This window comes from Triticum aestivum, chromosome 7D (assembly GCF_018294505.1).
Source record: "Triticum aestivum cultivar Chinese Spring chromosome 7D, IWGSC CS RefSeq v2.1, whole genome shotgun sequence".
Lineage (NCBI taxonomy): Eukaryota > Viridiplantae > Streptophyta > Magnoliopsida > Poales > Poaceae > Triticum > Triticum aestivum.
This window is the reverse complement of record NC_057814.1, coordinates 250871346-250883110: the sequence shown is the minus strand read 5'-3', so window position 1 is coordinate 250883110 and position 11765 is coordinate 250871346. Positions and strand designations below refer to the sequence as shown.

Genomic DNA, 11765 nt, shown 5'->3' with positions numbered 1-11765 from the left:
GTGTAGATCGCGGTGATGATGATGGCCCCCTGCGGCGTTCCGGAGCCACCGGAAGTGAGGGGGATAGAGCCCCCCTCCTTCTTCTTCTTCCTTGACCTTCTCCCTAGATGGGAGAAGGGTTCTCCCTCTGGCCCATGGTCTCCATGGCGTGGGAGGGGCGAGAGCCCCTCCGAGATTGCATCCGTCTCTCTCTGTTTCTACGTTCTCCTCTGCTGCCCTTTCACCGTTTCGTATATATATGGAGATCCGTAACTCCGATTGGGTTGAAACCTTCGCCGTGATTTTTTACGAAAAATTAGGTTTCTTGCGGCCGAAGAAGGGCATCAACCGCCTTACGGGGGACCCACGAGGGTCAGGGGCGTGCCCCCTGCCTCGTGACTCCCTCGGGCACCGTCTTGCGTGGATTTTTCTTCCGGACTTCTCCAAATATTCCAAAAAATTCTCCGTCCGTTTTTATCCCATTTGGATTCTGTTTGATATGGATATTCTGCGAAACCAAAAACATGCAACAAATAGGAACTGGCACTGGGCACTGGGTCAATATGTTAGTCCCAAAAATAGTATAAAAAGTTGCCAAAAAGTATATGAAAGTTGCATAATATTGGCATGGAATAATCAAAAATTATAGATACGACGAAGACGTATCAGTACTCCTTGAGGATCTGCACTCACCCTCTTCCTTTTGGACATCTATTACGAAAGAACAACATTTGAATGGAAAAACATAGTATGATGACGCATGGAATAGGTACAAAAAATGGATAGGTATGGCATATACTCATATATGATGCTTAAACTAAGAAGATGGTGGTGTAGCAAAGTAGAAGTAATGCAAGAGGTCATATGCAAAATATGTGCGACCAATATAACCTTGCCAACTTAGAGCAAGCACCTTGATGGGTGAATAAGATAAGCCATCCTCCACCATGCCAAGTTTGTTAGCCAACGGATTGTTTTGCAATATTCCTCCCGTGTGCCCATTCTCATATTCATTTTGATCATGTTCAATACCTGACATGCATGAAAACATAAAAACAAGTGAGATTATCTTTGTAATGCAGAAGTGATTCTAATCCAATACTGCCTCCCTGTAAACCCCTTTGTGCTATCTCTGCAGTTCTTCTAAGAGATGCCATGCATGCTGTAATTTGGTGTTTGCATTAATATATTGTGGCCTACTACTCAAAATATGAGAGCTCCAGAAGTGATGATACTTCGCAGATGATAGCTTCAACATATAGTAAAGAAGAACAAGTTAACCTGACATGACAGATTCAAAATATAATAATGGAGAACAACTCGACCTGACCAGTCGACCGCAAATGTCTCTGCTACTCTTCCCAACAAGGAACATACTATTAAAGAAGAGAAGATGATCATGTTAAAGAAGAGCAGAAAAGCAAGCAGATTGAAGATATTACAAGTCTTTCTACATAACGTATATTGCCCACCCATGATGAACCAGAGCGCACAGATAAATACTATTTCTTCCGGTCTCTCCATATGTGGCTCACATGCATTTCAAAACTAAAGTAGGAACATTTAGCTGACCAATTAAACATGTCTTAGTTTTACTAATATCAGCATAATCTTGAATTTGTACAACTAACCTTGTTTAGCTCGATGGGTGGAGCAGTGCTATTACGACACGAACCACGTAGGCTGATCATGGTCATCATAAAATGGGGAAACCGTAAGCATGATTAGTGTAGTGTTGACCGTGGCAGTGGGATGGCAGATCTGAAGCTGCAAACCGCGCAAAGGGTAGTTAGCAACCGATGTTTGCTTTGAAATAACAACTAAGATTTGGTATGGACAAGAAAGTACAGTCAACAAGTGACAAAGAAATGCAATTCTGTTGTCTCTCTATTTGTCATGACATGCATTTGGAAACTCAAGTGGGACCTTTAGCTAACCAATTAAATGTGTCTGTTAACTAATATCAGTATGGTCAGTCCTATGGCGACTCCACCTCCCTATGGCGATTCTAGGGTTTCACCCTAGGATCTCTGTGTTCCTCCGGTGGAATCAGGCCTTCCTCCACTCATTCAACGTGGCGTGTTCTTCTCACCATCTTGATCCCCAACTCTATGGGATCTCATGGTGGATCCACTCTGGATCTGGATTTCTCCAAAGGTTTGGCTTTTGCTGAAGAAGTTTTTTGGTCCTCTGGTCTCTCCGTTCATCCTATGGAGGGTTCTCATCCTTTTACTCTGGTTGTCTCTTTTAGTACGTGCTTTTCCGGTTGATATTTATTCTATGGCTGCGGCCCTAGAGGCTGCCATCGGGGGTTCAACAATTGATCTTTTTGTGAATCTTCTCAAGGATAAGGTCTTCTCGTTCAAGGTTTCATGTCAGTCAGTTGGGTTTCATATTGTGAATCTCAGATCTTTGTCCTGCCCGCAGTTTAAATGTTAGTTTCATCTTTGGGGCAAGGGGGGTCCTAATTGGTGGCGTGAGTTCAAGATTTGGAAAAAAGGAGTGTGATGCTTAATGGGTCTTGGTTAGTCCATCCAAGCGCAGGGTAGCCCTTGGTATGATTGCTATGCATAAACCTCCCCCTAAATCAGCCATTTGTTCGGATAATTCTGTCAGGAAGAAGCTTTCTTTTGCTACGTTTCAAAATTATGAGGCTTGTCATGGTTATCGTTATCCGGCGTCCCAAGATTGTATTGGTGTGGCTCCCATCGCTGGTTATCCTCTTTCTGATCATGAGCGTGTTGTCATTCATCCGCCGCCGCCGGTTGAACTACAGTGGACGATGGCTTCGCCCTCCATTATGTTCGGAACGGTGGCTACACTTCCGGAGCGATCGTCTCCTTCTGTTACATCCCCTCGATCTTTGGGCGGGATTTCTGGCGATTCAAACCATGAAGCATTAGGCTCCCCTGTTTCGGGCTCTGTGGTTGACATGCAACAATCCCTGTTGGCCCAGTCTGTTGTGGGCCCTGGAGATGCGTGCAACCCACAATCTGAGGATTTCTCTGGCCCGTCTCCTGCGCGTCTTCCGCGTCCTTTTTTTGGTTGGCAGGATTCTCTGTCTGGGATTCGTATTCCATCTTCACAGGAAGCTAATGAGAGTTTTAATGCCATGGTCGATGACATGGTGGACCAGATTGTTACGTGTCAGATTTGCTCAGTTAGGGGCCATATGCCAGTGAGTTGCCCCAGTATTGCCTCCTGTCTAGCTTGTGGGGTTGTGGGGCACTCTCGAAAATATTGTGCAAGGATTGCTATTGGCAAGGGTTTGTTTTGGAAACGGAAGAGTCCCTCTATTTCAGCCTCGCCTTCCTGCCTCGAATGACCCGCTCTGACTCCCCCAATAGCTTGATCTCCGGTCACATCATCATCATCGCCCAAACCCTGCACGCCGTCTGCCTCGCCACCGATAACTCTGCCCCCGCCGCCTGAGCTTCCTCTGCATTCTTCGTCTCCGCCTGGTGCTTCACCAATGGCCGATTTCGAGCTTGACCTAGAGCGCTACGTCCCGGTGGGACACCACATCATCGATGGTGGTGAGCATCGCCTTCCTCGGACCTTTGTCACCCCTGCGTCGCCGATTGTGCGCCGCCATGAGTCTTTCATGATTGCTGAGGTGATGCCAGCTCCGCCTCTTGGTCAGATTGGTTAGGTTCGTGAGGAGGTTGTTAATTTAGTTAATTAGTTGGGTTTTCATGTCCGCCCTTCTCAGCCTTGGATCTCTAGGGTTGGTTTGTTTGAAGTTAGAGATGCGAGGGAGAGCTTTGCTTTGATTCAGCTGCCATCGCAAGACCTTGGCAATGATAGATTTGTTCGCTTCATGAAGCATGATCATGGTGAAGGGTTTTGTGGAGTTCAGGGTTTCAGAGAGGGCTGCTTAATGTTTTTAGGTGTCCCACTTGATCTTCGTAACACTAAAAATCTTAGGGCTGCTGTCAACACGTTTGGAAAACTCCGCCATTGGATAAGTGATGATCCGTATCTTGTTCGTTTGGTTGTTTTTTCATCTTTTGGGTTGTTGCTCTAGCAATTGTTCTCGAGGCCAATGCTCTGGCCATTGTTTCTTACTAGCAGCCCCCATTATACAACATGCAGATATTGTGATTGGTATGGCCCGTGTGGTTTATGGGCCTGTTCTCCCTCCGGAGATGATTTGGAAAAGGAATTTTGACTCCTTTCTTCAGTTTAGTACTATTACTAAGGTCCCTCATCCGATCAGCCTGCCCCAGTTTCAGCCAGTGTTTATTCCCGAGCAGTCTTGGGCTGTTGCGCTTGATGACTCGGCTTCTATTTCTGGCAACTCACATGTGGAATCCACCACCTTTTCCCTTGGTTCTGATCGTCGTCCGGTTGTGAGAGCTCTGTTTCCCTCTCAGCCTTTGACTGCCAGTGCTCCTGAGACTATGTTGCAAACCAGTTCCTCTGCTTTGGATGATCAATTTGCCTTCTCCGCTCAACAGGCCAGAAAGAAGATTTCTAGGAGAAATATTACTCCTGTTGTTGATACTTCTCTGCGTCGTTGCACCAGGAGTGCTGCTAAAAGGGATGGATTCAAGTCCGTTCTGCAACAACTGCCCCTCTCGGAGCCGCGCAAGAAGAAGCCAAGAGCAAAGTCGCTGCTGGCTATCAATCCTGTTGTTGATTCAGTCCCAAATGCTGCTGCACCACCTCCTTCTCCAGTTCATGGTGATACCCCGTTGGGTTCAGCTCCTCCTCCCACGCCCATTCGAACCATTCAAATTATTGGTCAAAACCTGGGGATCCCCTCTAAGAAACTCACTATTGCTCTGTTTTATGGCAGATAAATCTGATGATGTTCAGGAACCTTCTGATGATTAGTCGTTCTCTGAGTTCATGGGTGTGGCAAGCCTGTAAATTTGCTAGTTATCTTAGGACTATTTTATTTACTTCCAGTACTTGTGATGTAAGCTATAAACGCTGTTGTGGGCATCTGAACTTCTGCTTTTGCTATTTGCTGAACTGGTCTCTATGTGGTGGCACTCTTGGTACTTTAATCCCAGTGTTTAATGGATTCTCGTTCTAATAGGAGCTGGAGAGTTTTTCGCTGGAATGTGCGTGGTCTTAATGCCCCTGCTCGTCAGCGTGCTGTTAGAAATAAGATTGATGAAAGTATGGCTTCGGTTGTCTGTTTGCAAGAAACAAAGATGCAGTCTTTTGATTACTAGTCAATTAAAAGTTTCTGTCCTCGGAGATTAGATTCTTTTGCTTATAGCCCATCTGTTGGTGCCTCTGGTGGATTACTGGTTGTGTGGAATTCTGCTGTTCTCTCTGGTCTGCTTATTGACACTAAACCCTATTGCATTTTCTTGCAATTTACCTCTACTCAAAATAATGAACAGTGGACCCTTGTCAATGTTTATGGCCCCTGTCAAGGGCAGCTTAGGGATGAGTTTGTTTCATGGCTGTACAATATGAATGTCCCTGACTCTGAAAATTGGCTCTTCTTGGGAGACTTTAATTTTATTAGGTCTCTTGATAATAGAAATCTGTTTGGTGGGGATGTTAGTGATATCTTCATTTTTAATGAAGTTATTGGACACCTGGGTCTGCTTGAGTTGCCAATTAAAGGCAGATCATACACATGGTCCAGTATGCAAGATAATCCATTGCTTGAGCAGCTTGATTGGTTCTTTACTTCTGCTAATTGAATTTCTGTTTATTCCATGTCTCAAGTGCTGCCTCTTGCTAGAACTGCCTCTGATCATGTTCCATGTGTGGTTGACATCAATACCTCCATCCCAAGGTCTAACATTTTTTGTTTTGAAAATTATTGGGTTGAAATGGAAGGTTTTTTGGACTGTGTGGCAGACTCTTGGAAGTCTACATCTCAGAAGGAAAGTATCCCTGCTGTTATTGCAGATAAACTTAAATGTCTAAGACAGGCCCTAAAGAAGTGGCAAACTAATCTATCTAGGCTAAAGTTGTTGATTGCCAAATGCAATAGAGTGGTCCTCATCCTTGATTCTCTTGAAGAGATTAGGCCCTTATTCAGACAAGAATTTAACTTCAGATATATTTTTAAACTGCATGTTGAACATTTGCTGCATCTTCTATATCTTTATTGGAGGAAGAGGTGCACCATTAGGTCTATCAAGGTTGGGGAGGAAAATACCAAAAAAATTCATGCTATGGCCACAGAGAGATTCAGGAAAAATTCAATTGCTAGTCTAAATCTTGAGGATGGAACTATTGTTTCTGACCATGCAACTATGGTTGCTACTGTTTGGGTAGCTTTAAAAAATAGAATGGGCACCTCTAGAGGCATTAATATGAGCTTTGATCTCTCTGCTATCATTAACAGGGTTGAGGGTCTGGATAATTTAACCAGGCCTTTCACTAAAGAGGAAATGGACCAAACAATTAAGGAAACTAGATGATACCCCGCGCGTTGCTGCGGGACTTTGCGCTTTCCATGAGTAGATTCAAAGAGAAGCATTAACTGTACAAATGAATAGAAAATACAGCTTCAAATGTTGACCAATACATTTACATTTTAGATGTTGATTTTGGGAGACCCAATGGAATATTGATATTAAATTTGAAGTGTTAACAAACATATTTTAAGAGCATTTAAGTAATTCCAATACACTTTGTTAGCCTATAATCACTCCAAATGAGTCATTTGTTCACCTACAAAAAAGTTCAAATTTGTGTGGCCACAACTTGAAAATAAAGTATTGCATATGATAGTATAGGTAAAGCACACCTGAGAAGTGAGCTGAGATATATGTTCCAAACATCTAGAGAGGCATCATTATCGGATTGCGTGTCCCGGCAAAACCCTCAAGGTTCGAACACTGAGGTGCGCACGAAGATCTCCCCCTACCGATCCACGTCCTAGCTTTGCTAAGATCTTAAGGGCTAACTCGGCGAACTCGCAGCACAAGGGACACAAGATTTATACTGGTTTGGGCCACCGTTGTGGTGTAATAGCCTACTCCAGTGTGGTGCTGGTGGATTGCCTCTTGGGCCGAGGATAAACAGTACAAGGGGAAGAACAGCCTCCTGAGGCGAGGTGTTCTTATGCTCGGTGAACTTGTGTGGGTGAGGATTACTCAAGATGAGATGAGATGGCTCCGAATGAGTTGTCTCCTACGGTGGTGGCTAGTCCTATTTATATAGGCCCTGGTCCTCTCCCCAAATATTGAGCGGGAAGGGAGCCAACAACGGCCAATTTGAAAGGGGACAGCTAGTACAACTTATCCTGACAAAAGCAGTCTTCGCCTCCAAAAGGCTCTGGTGGTGACGCCGCCTTGGGCTCCATCGTGACCTCCGTCTTGCCGGTCTTGGTCTTGTTGCACTGATATGGAAACCTTTGCTTGACGCCTCGGTACTCTGCGCTTGCGCTTGCCTCCTTAGCACCAAAGAGGAAACAAGGATACTGTGTGCGCTGGCGCCCGCCTGGTCTCGGTCGTCATGGCTCACATCACGAGAACCTCGCGAGGTTTGCCTTGCCTTGATCTCTCCGCCCCTCGCGAGCCAACCTGGTGAGGCCGCTCCCGAAGGGGTCTTGCGCCGTCCGCCTCGCGAGGCTTGGCCCCTCGCAATGGTCTTGAGTGCTTGTTGGTGAAGATGGGTTGTACGGGCCCTCTAACAGAGCCTCGCCATGGGCCGCAGGCAGGCAAGTCTTGGGACCCCCGTTCCCAGAACTCCAACAATCATGAATATCGTACATTGATATAGTTCTTTTAATTGCTAAGGAAGCAGTAATGTACATAAGCAAAACTAAATTTTATTTATGTATACTGGCATGATAACTTCTTTGAGAAGCTTCTACATGTAGGTTGTACCTTGTCTAGAAATCCCTACTCAGATGATTTTATCTGTTTCATTCGGAGCAACAATTAGAAGTTGTGATGTACTTGGCATTCTTGATTCCTCGAAGAAATTTAAATGGGAGAATAGACTTTACTATGAACATTTTGGTTCAAAGCAATTCCATTAAGATCGCCAATGAGTGAAAGTTGCAAGATCTCCAATGAAAGTGATGCACGACCGCACAAATGCACGGCGAGGCTAATTTCAGTGAAATAATCAGGGATTAAGAAAAAATAGTACTTACTGGTAGTCTCCTCCAATAAATTCACCCCATCCCAGAACAAATGTACTCTCGTATTTGTGTTCCTGAGAAAATTATCTATCAAGGTAACCCTGCAGAATCACTTATAGGACCAGTAAAGATGTATAGACATAAGAGAGAAAATGTGTTGATTAACATCACAAAGCCAAACAGCCAGCTCAGAGCCTTAGAGCATGGTCCAAATCTGGCTCTGGCCCTGATCTTAGACCACGGCTACACCTCTATGTAATCATAGATTTTCAGTAGGTTGTTTAAGGCACTTGTAGTTTCCTCTGATATGTATTGTATAATCAATAAGACAATAACCAAGATGTACAGTCCTTAGATTACTATTAAAACTTCAATCTAGACTTAAAATTAACTACTACTGGAGATGATCTAAGAAATGAACTGAATGATGTAGTTTTACAAAGTTATTTATCAAAAGGGTAATACTTGTCAGATCGAGGACCAAATATCAAAAGATCCAACATTTCCAATAGCTACAATAATCAAGATAAGAAACACACTAACCAAATAGGCAAAAGATTGCAGGGATGGTGAAGAGGCAGCTTCTGAAACCTAGTGCGACGATGGCATCCCCCAGAATCCACCAGCTGCTTTGCATCGCACCATTTATCTTTGTACCACTACCTACACACATCCGGTTACAGAGAGAGCAGGTTCAGCCGGTGGCAGATGCTAATGTATGGCAGGTGAGGCACAAGAGAGACATACCATGTTGAGAAAATTTTCATAGACTGGGCGATGCCACACTCACGATGCAAGAAGAGTACAGGAACTTGACAAAAGCCTTATTCAAAATAAAAGAAGAGCTTGACCAGAGAAGAAACGGGACACCGTCGTGGGCTCCTCCATATCATCGTTTTCAGATGAAGGAGGAAGAAGTAGTCTGGTCGGTTGTGATGGGTGGGGCCACGGACACATGCGTCGCTGGCCACTGTCAGGGCGTTGGGCGAGCGCTGCTCCGTGGGCTTGCCCGGTGGCACTGAAGCAGGCTAGCCGGCGGCGGGAAGTCGAATCACGGGGTACAGATCGGTGTTGGGGAAGGTAGATCCACAATTACAGATGCTTGTGGGCTTGTGGCTATCGGCGAGGGCACGGGAAGGTTGCCACCGGCGGCACGCGGTGGGGTTGGGGCAGGTGGCGTGCGCAACGGCTTGGTCGAGGGCGGCGCCGGCGGTCAGTTGGCTGGCGACGGTGCGCAGGTTGCTGGCGTCGACATATGGGGTCCAGACGGAGAGGGGGGTGGGGCTGGGCGGTGGTGGGTGGCTCTCGTGGGATGGACGACTGGGGACGGCAGCTGTGCTAGCGGGCGGTGTGTTTCTAATATCGGTGGGGAAGATGGAAGTTTAAAAGGGATCGTGATGGAGAATATGAATAGGAATCGGCGATGAAAATCAATTGGCAGAGGAGTTAATTGTGGAGATTATTGCGTACAGAGGGTGGAGAGGCTGAAGAGGGTCTGGTGAAAGAGAGATGGTTTATCGTCCGTGGTAGTAACTAAAGTGGTGACATGGCATGTTGAGGTGGACAATCTGCATGTCAAGAGAATGCCTTGTAGTGGGGATAAACTTCTTAGTAATGTTAGATGCCTATTGATAAGGCCCCTGGCCCTGATGGTTTAATGGTCTGTTCTTCAAAAAGTGCTGGCACATTATCTGTGAGGAGTTTTATGAGTTGGCTAGAGGTTTCCATGAGGGCTTCATCAATATTGGGAATATTAATTACTCTTATATAACTCTTGTGCCCAAGAAAGGCTCACCTGAATCTGTTAATGACTATAGACCTATTTCTCTTTCTGGTATGGGAGTAAAATTCCTCTCCAAAACAGCTGATAACAGATTGCAGGGTGATATTATGAAATGTGTCCACAAAAACCAATATGGATTTATTAAGTCTAGGACCATCCAGGACTGTGTTGGTTGGACCCTTGAGTATATTCACCAGTGTCAGTAATCAAGGAGACCCATTGTCATACTCAAGTTAGATTTTGAAAAGGCTTTTGATTCCATTGAGCATGAGGCCATTTATCAAATTCTCAAGTTCAAAGGATTTAATGATAAGTGGATTTCCTGGGTTAAGTAGCTTCTGTCTTCTGGTACTTCCTCTGTGCTCTAGAATGGAGTTCCAAGCAAGCAATTCTGTTGCAAGAAAGGTGTTAGGCAGGGTGACCCTGTTTCCCCTCTTTTGTTTGCAATTGCTGCTGATTTGCTACAATGTGTGGTGAATGATATGCATGCTAAGGGTCTTCTCCAGCTACCAATTCCCTGCCATGACAAGGACTTCCCCATAGTGCAATATGCTGATGACACCTTGATTATTTTTCCTGCCGATGAGCAGCAGTTAATGTCTCTGAAAAGCATGCTTCTTCTGTTTTCTCAATCCACTGGTTTGCAAGTCAACTATCATAAGTCCTTAATGCTGCCCATTAATGTTGATTCTATGGAAATGGCAAGGCTAGCTGATTTGTTTGGCTGTGTTGTGGGTACTCTGCCTTTAACTTACCTGGGCATTCTTGTTGGTATATTGAAACCTAAGATAATGGATTTAATGCCATTGGTTGATTCTATGGAGGGGAAGCTTTCTGCTAGTTCTAGTTTCCTTGCGTAGGGTGGAAGATTGCAGTATTTGAACTCAACTTTGTCTTCTGTGCCAATCTTCTTCCTCTGCAGTTTGGATATACCAATTGGAATAATCAAACAACTTGAGAGGATTCAAAGGCAGTGTTTATGGAGAAAATTTGGAAATGACCATGCTCCTTCTTTAGCAGCATGGGATTTAGTGTGCAAGCCAAATAACAAAGGAGGTTTGGGGATCATGAACCTTAGAATTTAGAATGAAGCCTTATTGTTAAAGTTTGTTAGCAAGTTCTACAATAAGGTTGACATTCCTTGGGTCAGCCTGATCTGGAACACTTATTACCATGACAGAGTCCCTCATGCTACTGCTTTGTGTGGCTCTTTCTGGTGGAGAGACATATGCAAGTTAATGGATAAGTTCAGAATGGTTTCAAAAGTACAGGTCTTGGCTGGAGACACTGCTCTGTTTTGACGTGATGATTGGAATCTAATCCCTTCGGCTGCTCCTTTGGACTAGGTGTTTCAAAGTTTGTTCTCTTTGTTAAGGATCCACTCCTCTCTGTCAAGGAGGTTTTTGCAACTCAAGATCTCACTACACTGTTTCAGCTTCCTCTTTCTGAGAGGGCTCATTCTGAGTTGATGTCTCCGCAACAACTTATGTCTGGTTTCTCTTCTGACACTAGTATGTCTGATGTTTGGATGTGGAGAGAAGATGGCAAGCCTTACACAGCCAAAAAGTATTATCCCTTCCTGCATAAACATATCAACCCCAACCCCTCGCTGTCATGGGTCTGGTCTAGCTGCTGCACTATGAGAATCAAATTCTTTGCATGGATGCTCATCATGGATAGACTTAATACCCAGGATATGTTAGAGAGAAGGCATTGGAATGTCTCTGATTGCAATCATTGTGTGTTGTGTCCCACTCAGACTAAAGAGGACAAAGATCATCTCTTCTTCTCATGTAATTTCAGTTGCAGGGTCTGGAATTATCTTCAAGTGTGCTGGCCGCATGGTGATAATATGTCTGTCATTGCATATGCTGCTAGAAGGGATTTTCAACAACCATTCTTTGCTGAAGTGGTCTTCTTGGCCTGCTGGAA

At 44.8% G+C, this 11765-nt stretch overlaps 1 long non-coding RNA gene across 1 annotated transcript; it reads right to left on the bottom strand.

Annotated features, from left to right (window-relative positions):
- Positions 1–6922: 6922 nt before the first annotated feature.
- Positions 6923–9479, bottom strand: LOC123166580 (uncharacterized). Its single transcript, XR_006483598.1, has 2 exons — positions 8798–9479; positions 6923–8713 (listed from the first exon to the last, which is right to left on the bottom strand). It is a non-coding gene; the product is annotated as an uncharacterized lncRNA (long non-coding RNA).
- Between the last annotated feature and the right edge of the window lie 2286 nt (positions 9480–11765).